This window comes from Bombina bombina, chromosome 6 (assembly GCF_027579735.1).
Source record: "Bombina bombina isolate aBomBom1 chromosome 6, aBomBom1.pri, whole genome shotgun sequence".
Lineage (NCBI taxonomy): Eukaryota > Metazoa > Chordata > Amphibia > Anura > Bombinatoridae > Bombina > Bombina bombina.
The window spans coordinates 376,605,145-376,623,126 of record NC_069504.1 but is presented as its reverse complement, the minus strand read 5'-3'; positions in this window follow the sequence as shown (position 1 = coordinate 376,623,126).

Here is a 17,982-nt window from a genome sequence, read left to right as displayed (position 1 = left end):
CAAGTTTATTTAAAACATATGATTATTAAAAACTCACACTCTCAAACCTCAAACATATGAGGTATGTTCAATCACAGAAATAAAAAGGCACTCAGATGCTCAATCCTACGCGATAAAGTTCCAGCACACGAACAGTCCTCAGCACGCTGTTGTGCGGTTACCACAGAGGTTAGAACAAAGTTCACAATGTAAAAAGGTTCGTAGTAAACTAATATGTCACAAAATCAGACGCCAGAAGCCCATACTGCACCAGACTACCAGGTTGAAAAAGCCGGCTCTCCTGCCGCTGGTGTATGCGGCATGGCGTGAAGACGGTGGGCGGGGCCTAACTCATTTCGTAGGACGTCTTCCTACACTCTATCTCCGCCGTCTCTTAAACTACTCCTCCAATCCAGAATTGATTCTTATTGGTTATAGGAGCAGAGTCTTTCAATGTATCTCTCTTAATGTGAAAGCTGCTTTCACATTAAGAGAGATACTCTGAAAGACTCTCTGCTCCTATAACCAATAAGAATCAATTCCGGATTGGAGGAGTAGTTTAAGAGACGGCGGAGATAGAGTGTAGGCAGCCTCTGACGAAGTAGGAAGACGTCCTACGAAACGCGTTAGGCCCCGCCCACCGTCTTCACGCCATGCCGCATACACCAGCTGCAGGAGAGCCGGCTTTTTCAACCTGGTAGTCTGGTGCAGTATGGGCTTCTGGCGTCTGATTTTGTGACATATTAGTTTACTACGAACCTTTTTACATTGTGAACTTTGTTCTAACCTCTGTGGTAACCGCACAACAGCGTGCTGAGGACTGTTCGTGTGCTGGAACTTTATCACGTAGGATTGAGCATCTGAGTGCCTTTTTATTTCTGTGATTGAACATACCTCATATGTTTGAGGTTTGAGAGTGTGAGTTTTTAATCGTCATATGTTTTAAATAAACTTGATGTGATCTAACAGTCTGCATTTAGAGGTGTTTTGCGCCGCCCTTTCTTTCTTTTGTATTTCTATCTGAATCACAAAATAAAAAAATTGGGTTTAGTGTCCCTTTAAGTATGCACCGTGCAGCAGCATTTTAAACACAGCTCTTGCTCAAATATCACCAGTACTGCAAAGCCACTGTCAAAAATCTCTAACTACTGTTTTCACCTTGAGAACAGTGGGACACATAAAGGGGTGTTTCCTAAGGTGAGGCATACATAACAATAGGGTCACAAAACAATCATAATTTAAAAACCCTATATAATGAATAAATTACTGAATAAAAATATGCAATAAAAATGAGCAAAATGCTTTTAAACTTATAGTAAACACAAGTATATGAAAATAGAGGTTATTATAAGATACTATACGCTGAAATCTAATCTAATTTGTACTGGCGGCAGTGCCCCTGCTTACCTCTCTCTCCCTAGCGAAGTTTTCCTTTGCAGTAAACTCCATTACTTTCTATGGGAAACAACTCACAGGGACACTTTTATTTAGAGCATTCCTAGAGAGCAGCCCATGCAAGTGTCAGTGTTTTTTTTTCACGTTTACCCAGTAAAGTTTTGATATTTGGGTCTTTAAAGAGTGCAATTGAAATTAACATTTAGTACTTAAAACTCCCACCCCCATTGGGAGTGTGATTTCTTCATTACTGCAGTACAGACATTTTCAGGATAGATGGCAGATACAACAGACTCAAATAACAAAATAAAGGTAAGTGGGCAATTTGTTAACAATTTAATACATGACAGCAGGTAAAATGGGCATTTGGGAACACATTAATGATTTTTCAATAAACTGTCCCTTTCAACTGAAGGAAAGTAGAACTGGGACTGACTGCTGCAAAATAATTCTGTATTTTCTACACTTCAAAGTGCATATTTGTTTTAGCATTTTTAAATAGACAAAATTGTGCTTTTTAAAAATACTTTATATACAAAATGTGGAAAAAGTGGTAGTTTTCTAACTCTACAAAAAGCAAGATGTTTGAATTTCATCATTTGGATGATTTGTGTTGATGGCTAACCAGTCATAGAAAATCCTTAAACCCTTAATAGCTTCTCTTCTTCACGCAATGATAATATGATAAGGTTCCTTTTTTATTAAAGGCTGATGCTTTGCAGGTAACAGTCTCACGGATGAGCACTCACAGAGCATTTGATACAGCAGCTTTTTAGCCATTGGCAGTGCGTGTTTTGGTCCAGGGTGCTTTCTTTCCATAATCCCAGTTGTGTTTACTTTTCTGAGAGAGGTTACACGCTTCTTACAGACGTCAGAGCCTATGGGCTTTTTTTTTTTTTCTTTTTCCATAGTTCCAAAGTCTTTTGTCCTGATGCTCACTCACCTTCTTCTTTGACCGACTGAAGAATCTACAATCAAGAATGTTTTCTGAGCCAGAAAGAAAGGTATTGTAAGAACAATTGTGTTGGATTTCTAATAATCTATGTGTTGCTTTAACCTTGTGAATAAATATGAAAATGTTTCACTGATTGCTGTGAATAGTTTGGTTGTCTGAGAGGGCGTAGCAGCTAAAGGGTTAAATCTGGACCCTTCTTTACTAACTAGTTCTACATTATACTCACTCATTTTCTGAAATCCAAAAAAAATCTTCAGCTAGCGCCCATTTTGTGCGGTGTACAATGTACTAATTGTGCCACAGTTTGTTTATTTGTGGCTATATTTCTTTGAGGTGAAGCAGATCCACCAAGGAATACAGTTTAAAAGGGACACTGAACCCAATTTTTTTCTTTTGTAATTCAGAAAGAGCATGCAATTTTAAGCAACTTTCTAATTTACTCCTATCATCAATTTTTCTTCGTTCTCTTGCTATCATTATTTGAAAAAGAAGACATCTAAGCTTTTTTTTTTGGTTTCAGTACTCTGGACAGCACTTTTTATTGGTGGATGAATTTATCCACCAATCAGCAAGGACAACCCAGGTTGTTCACCAAAAATGGGCCGGTAGCTAAACTTACATTCTTGCATTTCAAATAAAGATACCAAGAGAATGAAGAAAATTTGATAATAGGAGTAAATTAGAAAGGTGCTTAAAATTTCATGCTCAATCTGAATCACAAAAGAAAAATTTTGGGTACAGTGTCCCTTTAACAGTTAGACCTCATCTCCTTATATTCATCAAGTATATAGTGTGCACAGTGCTGTACAGAGAAAAAGTGTGTACAGTATATTACAAGCAAACCATACACATATACTGTAAAATAAAAATAGCTATAGCTTTGTTTCTGTTAATTTTCTACTCTCTTTAAAATGACTCATTCCCGGGAGTAATTGTTCCCCTTTAAGCATAATAAAAGCACAAAATAATTTTTGTTTTGAAAACTAAATGTAACAGTATAAGTTAACTGTAAGATTCTCATAAAATGTAGCTGATTAATGATAGATTTTTATATGTTTTATTTGGATAATTGATTTTGTTGTAAAGATACTAATTTACATTATTCCTTTAGGATACAAAACAATTTTGAAGTATTGGCAGGTGATCTTACAGGAAAGTAACTAAGCGACCATATCTTTAGTTTTATGCAACCACCAAGCTTAAAACTGGGAATTAAAGGGATATGAAACCCAAAAAAATGTTATTTTGTGATACAGACAGAGCATACAATAAAAGTTTCTAATTTATTCTTTATCAAATTTGCTTCTGTCCCATGTCATTCTTTATTAAAAAGATACCTAGCTAGGTATCTGGAGCAATATATGGCAGGAAATCGTGCTGCCATCTAATACTCTAGGAAATGGATAATATTCTTGCAAAACTGCTGCAAGATAGTGCTCCAGCAATGGGCTGACTCCTAAGCATATGTCCTTCTTTTCAAGAAAAGATACCAAAAGAACAAAGGAAAATTGATAATACAAGTAAATTAGAAAGATGTCTAAAATTCAATGCTCTGTCCCACTGATTTTCAAACCTGTCTTCAGGTCTCCCCAAAAGGCCAAGTTTTCAGGATTACCTTGGATTAGAGCAGGGAAAATAACCAGGTTTACTGATCAGCTGATTATTTCACCTGTGCTCCAGTTAAAATAGCCTCAAAATCTGGCCTGTTAGGGAGGCCTGAGGACAGGTCTGAAAACCATTGGTCTATCTGAATCATATAGTGCTCCAAACACATGCTCACTCCTGAGCTTACATCCCTGCTTGTCAATCAAATGTACCAAGAGAATGAAGCCAATTTAAGCAAATTTGAAAGTTGTTTAAAATAGCATGCTCTGTCTGCAGTATTAAAGAAAAATTAGGGCTAGATTACAAGTGGTGCGCTAACTGTTGCACTCAAGCAATATCGGGTTTATCAAGTTAAAAGTAAATGTGAACGCGTGAGCGCAATCGTGATTTACACTCGTCTGGTTAGCACGACTTCAGAGCTCTGGGTAACTGTTATACTCAAATAGAAAAAGTGGAAAAAAACACATAAAAAATACCTTACACAGTACAGTTACACTCATAATAACACTGTCTAATAAAAATGATTAAGGGCTCAAAGATATGAGGTCTCAGGTGTTAGGAAAAAAAAGTCTGCAAAGGGTTTTAACATAGAGATACATACATATGCATGTTTAAAGGGATAGTAAAGTCCAAATTAAACTTTCATGATTCAGATAGGACAGATAGGACATGTAATTTTTAACAACTTTCTAATTTACTTTTTTATCAAATTTGCTTTGTTCTAAGAATAACATTCTTAGTTGAAAACTAAAACTAGATAGGCTCATATGCTATAAACCCTCGAAGGCCGCCTCTTATCTGAATGCATTTGACAGTTTTTCACAGCTAGAGGGTGTTAGTTCATGTGTTTCATATATATATATATATATATATATATATATATATATATATATATATATATTAGAACTAAAAATAGCAATAGGGAGAGAAACTAAATTCTTCAAAAACACCTAGTAAATAGTGTTTATAAATTTGAAAAAACTAACAGAATTTTATACCTAGCCAGTGTTTAGCTGAACATAGGCCTGGTGCAGACCCCAAAATAAATTATATAGATTCAGTATATTTTTATAGAAGAAAAATATATATACATAGCAGAGCTGTATGAGAATACTATGTGTAAAGAAGGGGAATACAATATTATTATGGATTTCCCTTCTTTACACATAGTATTCTCATACAGCTCTGCTATGTATATATATTTTTCTTCTATAAAAATATACTGAATCTATATATATATATATATATATATATATATATATATAAAACATTGTGTTCACGCACATGGAGTTATTTAAGAGTCAGCACTAATTGCCTGAAATGCAAGTCTGTCAAAAGATCTGAGATAAGGGGTGAGATTACATATGCGGCGTAAGTTTCAGCACAAGTGCTGAAACCTACTTCGCCTGTAAGTTCACCTCGCATATCGGGTGAATCACATAAATGGCGCCGGCAGATGATATACTGCCATAAGTCGATCAAACTGGCGAGGTTCAGAAGTGTGCGCAAATACAAATTTCTGGAGTCACCAGTAATTTACGGCAACTTATCATCTTGCTGCTCGTAACAACAAAAAAAATAAAAATGTTGAAATCACCCATAAATATCTAAACCGGCTTAAAAAATTAAACCGACAGATCAAAACGCCATTCAAAACCCCTAATCCGCCATCCCCCACACATTGCAACCACTAATAAATATTATTAACCCCTAATCCGCCATCCCCACATTGCAAAATACCTAATAAAAGTTATTAACCACCTAATCCGCCATCCCCCCAAAACGCAATCCCCTATATAAACCTATTAATCCAAACAACATAATTAAGCTATTAACCCCTAAACCGCCAACCCCCAACAACGCAAACTACATAATTAACCTATTAACCCCTAATCCGCCATCCCCACATTGCAAAATACCTAATAAAAGTTATTAACCACCTAATCCGCCATCCCCCCAAAACGCAATCCCCTATATAAACCTATTAATCCAAACAACATAATTAAGCTATTAACACCTAAACCGCCAACCCCCCACATCACAATCTACCTAATTACACTATTAACCCTTAATCCACCAACCCTCCACAACACAAGTATTAATCTAACAATTTTGCCCCCTAATCTAACACCCCCTAAATTAACCCCAATTAAATTACAATAACAAAAAAAAATACTGAAATAAAAACCTAACATTACCAAAATATAAAATCCTAATATTACAGAAATATTAACATTACAGAAAAATGAAAAATCCTAACATTACAGGAAAATAAAAAAATCCTAACATTACAGTAAAATAAAAAAAACTAAGATTCCAAAAAATAAAAAAAGCTTATATTACAGAAAATAACAAACTAAATTATACAAAAAGCTATTCCTAATCTAATACCCCCTTAAAAACCCACCCCAAAATAAAAAAAAACATAATTAACAATAAACTATCAATAGCCCTTAAAATGGCCTTTTGTAGGACATTGCCCTAAAGATACCAGTTCTTTTTCAAAAACAAATAAAAAGTCCCCCTAAAATCACAACCCCCCAAAATAAAAAACACCTAACTAAAAAAAAAAACAATCTGCCCATTGCTCCTTAAGGAGGAATTTGTATGGGCATTGCACTTAAAGGGACAGTAAAGTAAAAAAAAAAAACTTTCATGATTTAAATAGGGCATGTAATTTTAAACAACTTTCCAATTTACTTTGCTTTGTTCTCTTAGTATTCTTAGTTGAAAGCTAAATCTAGGAGGTTCATATGCTAATTTCTTAGGCCTAATCTGAAAGCATTTTGACAGTTTTTCACCACTAGAGGGCGTTAGTTCATGTGTTTCATATAGATAACATTGAGCTCAAGCACATGAAGCTCTTAGGAGTCAGCACTGATTGGCTAAAAATGCAAGTCAGTCAAAAGAACTGAAATAAGGGGGCAGTTTGCAGAGGCATAGATACAAGGTAATCACAGAGGTAAAAAAGTGTATTATTATAACTGTGTTGGTTATGCAAACTTGGGGAATGAGTAAAGAGAATATCTACCTTTTTAAACAAAAAAAACCCTAATCTAAAAAAAAAACACACCCCAAAAAAACCCCCAAAAAAACTAACACTAACCCCAAAATATATACTCACCATTGTCCGGAGATCCATTTTCTTCCAGGCGGCGAAAAGTCTTCATCCAGGCGGCTCCATCTTCTTTCTTCTTGCTGGAGGTGTGAAGCGGTATTCTGAAGCGTGGATCCGGAGCGGTGGTCTGCAGCGGCGGTCATTAGCGACGTGAAGGTCCTCTTCATGTGATCTTCTACCGCACACTGAAGACTGAATGCAAGGTACCCCTTTTTTATTGGGGTACCTGGCATTCCTATTTGCTAAAAATGTCAAATCAGCCAATAGGATGAGAGCTGATTACATTCTATTGGCTGATTTAATCAAAAAAGCAGGCAAAGGGCTTTAACATTGAAATACATACATATACATGTCTAATGGTGTATATGTATGTATGTATATATATATATATATATATATATATATGTTTATATATGCATTTATGTTTTTATAGATGCATATATGTATTTACAGACATATTACTGTTGTGGAACTACAATCACAGTGTAATGTTGTGTTGACATTTCTAGCCACAGCAGTTTTATCATTCTTGCAATATACTTCGGACAATTTAAAGATAAAAACCACAACAAAATATAGTCAATAATGTCATTATTTTCTAACACATGGGCAATGCATAACATGAACCTCTCACATGTATTTGGGGCATTCCAAACATTCAATTTATAATTATTATAATGATAAATAATATATTTATTTATGATTTTATAAATTATGGCTCCTCTTCTGACTGCTTCTGAATCCGCTTCTTCCAGCCCAAACCTCCTTTGATTCGGTTGCGCCATAGAGTTATTGCAGAGGCGCGCCGCTGAACTCCACACAGAGCCATATCTAACTGAAGTGGGCATGCGCTCTAGTTAGCTCTTGCTGAAAATTCAGTGTAGACAGAGCAGTGTAACAAAATAGTTTTATAATCAAGCGCTCCTTCAAATAACTTTATACAGACTAGATTTTTTTTTAACTTTGTTTTTAAAACATATTTGAATGACTTGAATATTAATTAAAATGAATACCTTTAAAACTGCTTGTTTAAAGACATGGGATTTATGAGACTTGCCTTACCGCTTACACTTCTCACACAGGCTGAATAGTGAATCACAATGTCGAGCGTATCACGAATTACAGGATTTTAGGCTAGGGGAAGGTTTGAAAGTGCTGGTACTGGATCTGAGGTTATAGGAGGTGGGAACAGCCGGGGAGAGCATTCTGCTCAGGTAGGGTGGGAGCTTCCCAGAAAAGCTCTTAAACACAAGGCAGGAAAGATGGAGGGTGCGTCTGGATTCCAGCGACAGCCCATTTAGTTCTTTTAGCATGTCACAATGGTGGGTCCTGTAGTTAGATTGTAGCACAAAGCGGCAGAATAAGTTATACAATGTATTAAGTTTATTAAGGTGAGTTTGCGGTGCAGGTGCAAATACTACGTCCCCATAATCCATGATTGGCATCAGCTTTTGCTGTACAATCTTTTCCTTTACTCTAGGGCTGAGGCAAGATTTGTTTCTGTACAGGGCACCTAGTTTTGGATAAAAATTAGATGCAAGTTTTTCTATATGGAGGCCAAAAGATATATTGGGGTCTAACAACATACCCAAGTATTTGAAAGAGTGTACTGCGGTCAGTGTGCAATTTGATTTTGTTTTGATGCATAGATGGGAATTTTGTAGTTTGTGTAATTTAGGTCCTGTTCCAAAGATCATTGTGACAGTTTTGTCAGTGTTTAGGAAGAGTTTGTTTTTTGAGATCTACTTTTCTACCTCTAGACTGGTCTTGGAGCACTGCTTCAAACTGCGGCAGATCGGAATTGTTTGCATAGATTACTGTGTCATCTGCGTACATATATACAGTTGAGGATTTGGAGACATTAGGCAGATCATTTATAAATAATGTGAATAGTAGGGGGCCGAGAATGGAACCTTGGGGAACACCACACGTGACTGGGAGAGGGAGGGAGTCGCTGTCAGAAATGGAGACATATTGTGATCGATCCAATACATATGATCGAATCCAGGTTAGCGGATGATCACCAATACCTGAGTTTTTTAGTTTGAGCAGTAGTATGTCGTGATCTACTGTGTCAAAGGCCTTTGCAAAATCAAGGAAAATAGCTCCAGTTAGGTCTCCTTTTTCCATGCCAGTTTGGATGTTGTTGCAAACTTTTAAATTCCCAAGCTAGGGGAGCTGGCTGGAGAGCTTGATTGACAGATTTGATTAAATATAACTATAAAGCTTTTATTTACTTTCTAAAATTTAAATTTGTGTTTAACATTCATTTGTCATTGTAAAAAACGCTTATATGTGACAAATTTAACAAATGTTTACTGGCCCTTTAGGAATTTTACTTAGAAACAAGATCAAATAAATACATATCATAAGGGCAGAACGAGTACAAAATAAATGTAGAAGGAAATGATAATAATATTCAATTTCAAGAAAATCAAAACTAATTCAGTAAAACAACCACTCACTAGGGACTTTCAGCACTCTGTAATTTGCACCCTATCACTTCCCAGTATGAGGCTGGGGAAAATCCTGTACAGATACACTTTGCCATTTCAACCAGACATGCAAGATTTGAAAGCTTTATTTTGTTCACATGGTCAAACCTTGGTCAAATATGGTTTTCATTTTAACAAAGGCATATGTATATCAACAGGAATATACAGCCAGACAAAACAAATAACTAAAGAGACATACCCAACATAAAAAACCCAGACCATACACTTTGTATCCATGAAATGCTTTGCATATCTCTTATTTGTGTCACACGCCCATAAACAATCAATCTAATTAGATGTAGAGTAGGAACACCTAGCACAGATTCTCCTTATAGTGTCCTTATGATGTAGGGCTAATCAAGGGGAATATGTGTCCTTTGTACAGCATAGAATTGTATATGATACAGCCCAGCACCTGAGATCAAACCATAAATTGTATTCAGTATATTAAACCATAATGTAATCCCTGAACCCCAAAACCAATTGTTCCAACTTCAACAAAGTCTTACTGTGTGTTATAATAGTTATAGCTCAATGAGGAATAATGAAAGGGAAAGGCAACTCCAAAATGTTTATTGTTGAAAAAGATAGATAATCCCTTTATTACCTGTGACAAAACCAATCTCGCCACTGTACATTGGAGGGCCTGTTATGGAACATTCTTTGGGCTGGAGGTACATGGGCTTAAGCATACCCAGAGACTGCATGGAAATATGGAATTTTATATGCTGGACACCCCATGTACTTTCATACCTCTGTCTTATGTCTATGTCACCCTGTATCCATAAATACAGGATGGGTACAGGGTGTGAGTGCCCCTTGTGGGAGCAATTGTGACTCTATAAGCAAAGTGGGCATAAAAGACTTTATAGCTAATAAGAACTGTTCCTATATTCTGTAATAAGATGTATTCTATGTATGTTTAAGATCTGATTGTGTCTCAGGAGTCTGTCTGGGTAAACTGATTGTGTCCTTGTGTGATTATGTTAACTAGACTGCCCAACATCAGATTGTCTGAGTAAACGTTCTTCCCTAGTTAATTAACTTAATATGTTAATCTGTTTTACCTGTGAATAGACAATTGAGGTTTGATGCATTGTTCATATGTTTGCTTTACTGTTAAACCAATGCCCTTTGTAACCTGAAGCCAGGGTGTATAAATCTGTGTGCTGCCTTCAAATAAAGCATATATTCTGTTTAAACCTGAAAACTGGCTGGGTTGTGAATTGCTGATTCCCTATGCAGGACATTGTTCATCTGGTATTAACCCTTGGTACACTGTTGGTACCGTAACATTTGGTGGCAGCGACGGAATGAACCTTATCGCCCAGAAGAGCAACTACACAAGCCAGTAACCTCAGGAAGAGGGGGATTATTACAATACTGACTAAGATGGAAAAGAGAAAAGTAAATTTTGCAGCTTTTAAAAACTTCCTGGAAACAGAAGGAGAGATTGATGGGTACCTTGCGGATTTTGAGAGGCAATGTGCACTACACAAGGTACCCGCAGAGGACTGGGTCACGATATTATCTGGAAAATTATCCGGCCGGGCCAGAGAGGCTTTTCGGGCCATTCCAGATGAGGAGGTCAGGGATTATAATACTGTAAAAGAGGCTCTGCTCTCCAGGTATGCGGTTACACCGGAGGCATACCGGAGACGGTTCAGAGACACTGTTAAATTAGCTGGAGATTCCTACCTTGAGTGGGCATGTAAGGTGCACCGCACAGCAGCTCACTGGATAGCGGGGTGCCAAGCCATATCTGGGGAAGAGGTGCTGCAGCTATTCCTGTTGGAACATTGCTTCGACAAATTACCCGCAGGAGTTCGAGAGTGGGTTCGGGACCGTAAACCCTCCACCCTGCAGGAAGCGGCTCGCTTGGCAGATGAGTATACGGATGCCCGCAAACTGGACATTGCTACCACTAAGCCCCCTGCTAGAGTGGAGTACAGACCCCCAGTCACCCCAGCAGCTGCCAGTTACCAAACCCCGGCGCACCGCTATACCACACGGCCTCCGGCCACGAACTACCCTCAGAGAGCCCTGTTCAATTCGCGGGGCTACTCACAACCTATTCGGTGCTTTAGATGTAAGCAACTAGGGCACAAAAGACCAGAGTGTCCCCTAAACGCAGCGAACCAAGCGCAGTCCTGGAGAAGACCCGCCGGCGGAATCCCACGTAATCCTCAGCCTGCGGCCCGCTACGTAGAGGCGCAAGAATGCTGGAGCATCCTACATGAGGCAGACCTTGTGCAAGCTGCCCACCGGAATAACCGGCAACTGGTTAAAGTGAATGGGAAGAAGGTCAGTGGTCTACGGGATACTGGTGCTACCATGACCTTGCTTCAAAAGAACTTGGTGTCTGAGAAACAGTACTCTGGAGACACTGTGGCTGTGAGGGTAGCAGGGGGCGATGTGTTCAGCCTACCTGTTGCCAGGGTACATTTGGATTGGGGAGTGGGCGCTAGACCTGTGAATGTGGGGGTCAAGAAGGACTTACCTGCTGATGTTCTTCTTGGAAATGACTTGGCCCCCCTTGTTTCTGCCTACGCTCCTATGGGTCCCGCTGATGTTAACTCTGTGACTACCCGTGCCCAGATCCGTGCAGCAGAGACTGACCCACCTGCTGCTAAGCCCCAGGACGCTGAGCTCAGTAAATCTCTATCCGCTATTGATATGTGGAGGTCCCGTTACAATGCGCTGATGAAGGAGAAGAGGAGCGCAGAGGAAAAAGCACGTTTAGAACAGGAATCTCTGCTAGACAAGCTGCACCGACAAACTGCAGAAAACACCAGCTTGAGAGTGGAACATGAAACATTAAAGACAAACTTAGTGACACTGGAGGAGAAGCTGACGCTGGCTCATAGTGAGGTGCAGCAACTCAAGGGCACCCTATGTCAGTATGAAGGGATTGTGGATACCTATAAAGAGCAGGTACAGAAAACTTGTAAAGAAGCTGATGGGATTTTGAAGGACTGTTTGGCCCTGGTCTGGGCACTGAGGAATTTGAACCCTTGTTTGTATGGACAGGAATTCTCTCTCATAACGGGAATACAGATGGATTGTCCCAGCAAACTGACATGCCTACCAGGCGCTCTGGTGGTATATGCCACAGTATATACCCTGGACAGCCGAGCATGACAAACCAGAGGGAGAGGAGTTTGATGGTCCTGTCCCCCAGCAACACGGCTGTTTAGCCAAAGGGGAGACGATTGGTCTCCCCCTCCAGCAGCACAGCTATGTATCCGAAGGGGAGACAGTCGGTCTTCCCCTCCAGCAACCAGGCTCCCACCAGGCTACTTCCATGGTAGTGCTGGCACCCGGGCAGAGTACAGCTGGTCTCTGCCCACCTCGCAACCCACCAATTCAGCGTACCAGTCCCCCACACAGCTGTGGTGAGGCACCTGGACATGGACAAGTTTTCCCCGTACTCAGGTGTAGTAACCATTTATTGTGGGTGGGCTGTACTACTAATTGTGTTTTATGGGTGGGTTGCTGGACTAACCAGGGCACTGACCGGCAGGAGGTCAGATACCCTGTTAGTCTGTTTGGAAAAGGGGAGAGATGTGACAAAACCAATCTCGCCACTGTACATTGGAGGGCCTGTTATGGAACATTCTTTGGGCTGGAGGTACATGGGCTTAAGGATACCCAGAGACTGCATGGAAATATGGAATTTTATATGCTGGACACCCCATGTACTTTCATACCTCTGTCTTATGTCTATGTCACCCTGTATCCATAAATACAGGATGGGTACAGGGTGTGAGTGCCCCTTGTGGGAGCAATTGTGACTCTATAAGCAAAGTGGGCATAAAAGACTTTATAGCTAATAAGAACTGTTCCTATATTCTGTAATAAGATGTATTCTATGTATGTTTAAGATCTGATTGTGTCTCAGGAGTCTGTCTGGGTAAACTGATTGTGTCCTTGTGTGATTATGTTAACTAGACTGCCCAACATCAGATTGTCTGAGTAAACGTTCTTCCCTAGTTAATTAACTTAATATGTTAATCTGTTTTACCTGTGAATAGACAATTGAGGTTTGATGCATTGTTCATATGTTTGCTTTACTGTTAAACCAATGCCCTTTGTAACCTGAAGCCAGGGTGTATAAATCTGTGTGCTGCCTTCAAATAAAGCATATATTCTGTTTAAACCTGAAAACTGGCTGGGTTGTGAATTGCTGATTCCCTATGCAGGACATTGTTCATCTGGTATTAACCCTTGGTACACTGTTGGTACCGTAACATTACCCATTCCCCAGTTTTGCATAACCAACACAGTTATATTAATATACTTTTTATCTCTGTGATTACCTTGTATCTAAGCCTATTTTGACCAACCCCTGATCACATGGCTGTTTATTTATTAAATATTGACTTGCATTTTAGAGAATTAGTGCAGTGTCACCCACAACCCACAGGTGTGAGCACAATGTTATCTATATGGTCCACATGAACTAGCAGTCTCTTGTTGTGAAAAGCTAATAAAAAAGCATGTGATATAAGATGGTGTCTGGAATTGGCTTACAAACAGGCAGAAATTTAAGCATGTGCAAGAATTCACAGAAGATACGTATATGCATTTGTGATTGGCTGATGACTGTCACATGATACAGGAGGAGTGGAAATAGACATAACTTTTAAACTTGTCATAAAAAAATCTACTACTCATTTGAAGTTCAGACTAAGGGCTATTGCATTATCTTTTTATCATTCATTTGTTGATTATGCAAATTTACTGTATGTACTGGTCCTTTAATATGACACTGTTGGTTGTGCAAAACTGGGGAATGGATAGTAAAGGCGTTATCTATCTTTTTAAAGAATAACAATTTTGGAGTTGGCTGTCCCTTTAAGTCCCTTGTACAGAATCCGGCCACTCGTATCAATCTATTAATGAAATATTCCAACCATATGTCTGGGTGCACTGTTAGCAGAGCATTGACATTATATTAAATTAAAATTCAGCATTGAACGAGAGTGATTTACTGTCTGATTAAGCAACACTTTCATTAGTAACAACAAGAACAAGCATAGGATTCCTATACACAGGTGTTTGTGATAGTTGCACACTGCCTTTATGCCGGAGTTCTGTAAATTTTTGCTACCCATTGAATTTTGCTACCTCACTCAGTCCGCATGCGTGCACTTACGTCACTGCATTCCACATATGTTTTAAAGCATGTGTGGAATGCGGTGACGTATGTGCGCTCATGCGCACTGTGAGGGGTAGCAAAATCCGACGGGTAAGGAAAATCCTCACAGCATTCCTCACTATTATTTGAAACGCTAACTGCGCCTGCCCAGAAATACGTGATTGTGTAATAATATACAAGATATCCCATGTGTGGCAATATTTACTGATTCGGACTGAAAACAGAATTATTATTTCTGCATTTATTTCAATTATTCCTTTTCAGATATATAACTGAGAATGTAAAAGGTTAATGTTTAGACATAAAGCAAGTACGCATTATAAAGTAGTGTGTTCCCGCATCGGCCTAGCTATCTGGTTTTAGTGCGGTAACTGTGAAGTCCATAATTTACAAGTTTCTCAATAGGTTTGTTTAGGTATGCCTCAGTTTAATGACTGATTCAATTATATATCCAAGAAAAATGTAACATTCAGTTGTACAAGCATTACAAGTACAAAGGACCGCATTTTATTTTTTACACAAATCTACATATGTAATTATATGAAGATTTTTTTGTTTTACACTTTTTATTACTCCCTTTATGTAGTAGTATTCTACCCTTTTTCTTATCTTATATTACTTGTTTTAGGACTGGGTCAAAAAAACAGATGTTGTAAAATGTACTTTGATACAAAATAACATTGTTCTAAATGTTGTCTGTATTTCAGAAACTATGTCAACAAATCCAAGTGATGTGTATTTCAAAAACAAATAAACCACACAAATTGTGTTTCATGAAATGCATTAATAAAAGTATCAGTGGGTGTTTACTTGTTTTAAGGTCTATAGTCCATGCTATGAGACATGTATACACTGCTAGCTATGTTCCTCATTGTAGTATGTAGTAAAGCTAGTGGAGGCTGGTTTCCATGAACACAGACCAATGAGAGCTGTCACTAAGAGATGCCGGAGAGTCTTGGTGTCATGCACTGACGTGAGATAGGAAAAAGGGGTCGTCATGGTAACTTTCTTGAACAAATATTGGACAATCTGCTTGAACTCTATGTTTACCTGTGGCAGGAACTCTGAAAGGTTTAACAGGACAGAAAATCCCAATCTAAATACAACTTTATGAATATTCCAAAAATTGGATAAGGGTTCCCAAGTCTAAGATTTTACACATTCACATTCACAACAGCAAAATGAATAAAGGAAAAATAATGATGTGTCTATTGTTGATTCTTGTACTATCTTCATTAAGTATAGTGTAAATATCAGACTAGATAAATAAATCTTCAGCAGTCTGTTATTTATTCTAAAGAGTGCTCACTTTTGTCACCTAGTTCACATCTTTATTCCGATGTCATTAAAAGTAATTTTAAGAGACCAAGTTCAAGTTGTTTAATTTATAAGGCCCCATTTATCATAAGTCGGGCAGACATGATTCGTGGCTGGACCTCACTGCTAGTGGACAGCATATGCTGTCCACATTTAAAGGGACATACTACACTAGTTATTGTTTAATAAGATAGATAATGCCTTTACTACCCAATCCCCAGCTTTGCACAATTAACATGGTTATATTAATATACTGAATAACATTTAAACCTCTACATGTCTGCCTTTTTCTAAGCTACTATAGACAGCCTCTTATCACATGCTTTTGCATTTGCTTTTCACAACAGGAGACTGATAGTTCATATGGGTCATATAGATAACAATGTTCATGCCGAGGACTTATTTAAGATTTAGCACAACACAGTACTAAATGCAAGTCAATAGACAATAAATAGTCACAGTCATGTGATCAGGGGGCTGTCAGAAGAGGCTTAGATACAAGGTAATCACAGAAGTAAAAAGTATATTAATATACAGTATCTCACAAAAGTGAGTACACCCCTCACATTTTTGTAAATATTTTATTATATCTTTTCTTGTGAAAACACTGAAGAAATGTCACGTTGCTACAATGTAAAGTAGTGAGTGTACAGCCTGTATACCACTGTAAATTTGCTGTCCCCTCAAAATAACTCAACACACAGCCATTAATGTCTAAACTGTTGGCAACAAAAGTGAGTACACCCCTAAGTGGAAATGTCCAAATTGGGTCCAAAGTGTCAATATTTGGTGTAGACACCATTATTTTTCAGCACTGCCTTAACCCTCTTGGGCATGGAGTTCACCAGAGCTTCAAAGGTTGCCACTGGAGTCCTCTTCCACTCCTCCATGACAACATTACAGAGCTGGTGGATGTTAGAGACCTTGCGCTCCCCCACCTTCCGTTTGAGGATGCTCCACAGATGCTCAATAAGGTTTAGGTCTGGAGTCATGTTTGACAAGTCCATCAACTTTATCCTCAGCTTCTTTAGCAAGACAGTGGTTGTCTTAGAGGTGTGTTTGGGGTCGTTATCATGTTGGAATACTGCGGCGTATGGTCTGAGCCCTTCAACCTCTGCCGCAATGCTGGCAGCACTCATACATCTATTTCCCAAAGACAACCTCTGGATATGACGCTAAGCACGTGCACTCAACTTCTTTGGTCGACCATGACGAAACCTGTTCTGAGTGGAACCTGTTCTGTGAAACTGCTGTATGGTCTTGCCCACCGTGCTGCAGCTCAGTTTCAGGGTCTTGGCAATCTTCTTATAGCCTAGGCCATCTTTATGTAGTGCAGCAATTCTTTTTTTCAGATCCTCAGAGAGTTCTTTGCCATGAGGTGCCATGTGGAACTTACAGTGACCAATATGGGAGAGTGTGAGAGCAATAACACCAAATTTAACACACCTGCTCCCCATTCACACCTGACACCTTGTAACACTAACGAGTCACATGACAACGGGGAGGGAAAATGGCTAATTTGGCCAAATTTGGATCTTTCCACAGGGGTGTACTCACTTTTGTTGCCAACGGTTTAGACATTAATGGCTGTGTGTTGAGTTATTTTGAAGGGACAGCAAATTTACACTCTTATACAGGCTGTACACTCACTACTTTACATTGTAGCATTTACAAGTGTCATTTATTCAGTGTTGTCACGTGAAAAGATATAATAAAATATTTACAAAAATGTGAGGGGTGTACTCACTTTTGTGAGATACTGAAACTGTATATTTTAAAACAATAATAATTATATTGTAGACTGTCCCTTTAACATTAAACAAGCATGCAATGCTTGCGCAATGCTGCCCCCTGCTTGCAGGTGGCCAATCGGCCACTAGCTGTGACTGTCAATCATCGTGTTCAGGTCGGATCGGGATAATTTCAATCTGCCATGTTAAGAACAACTGCTACTTAA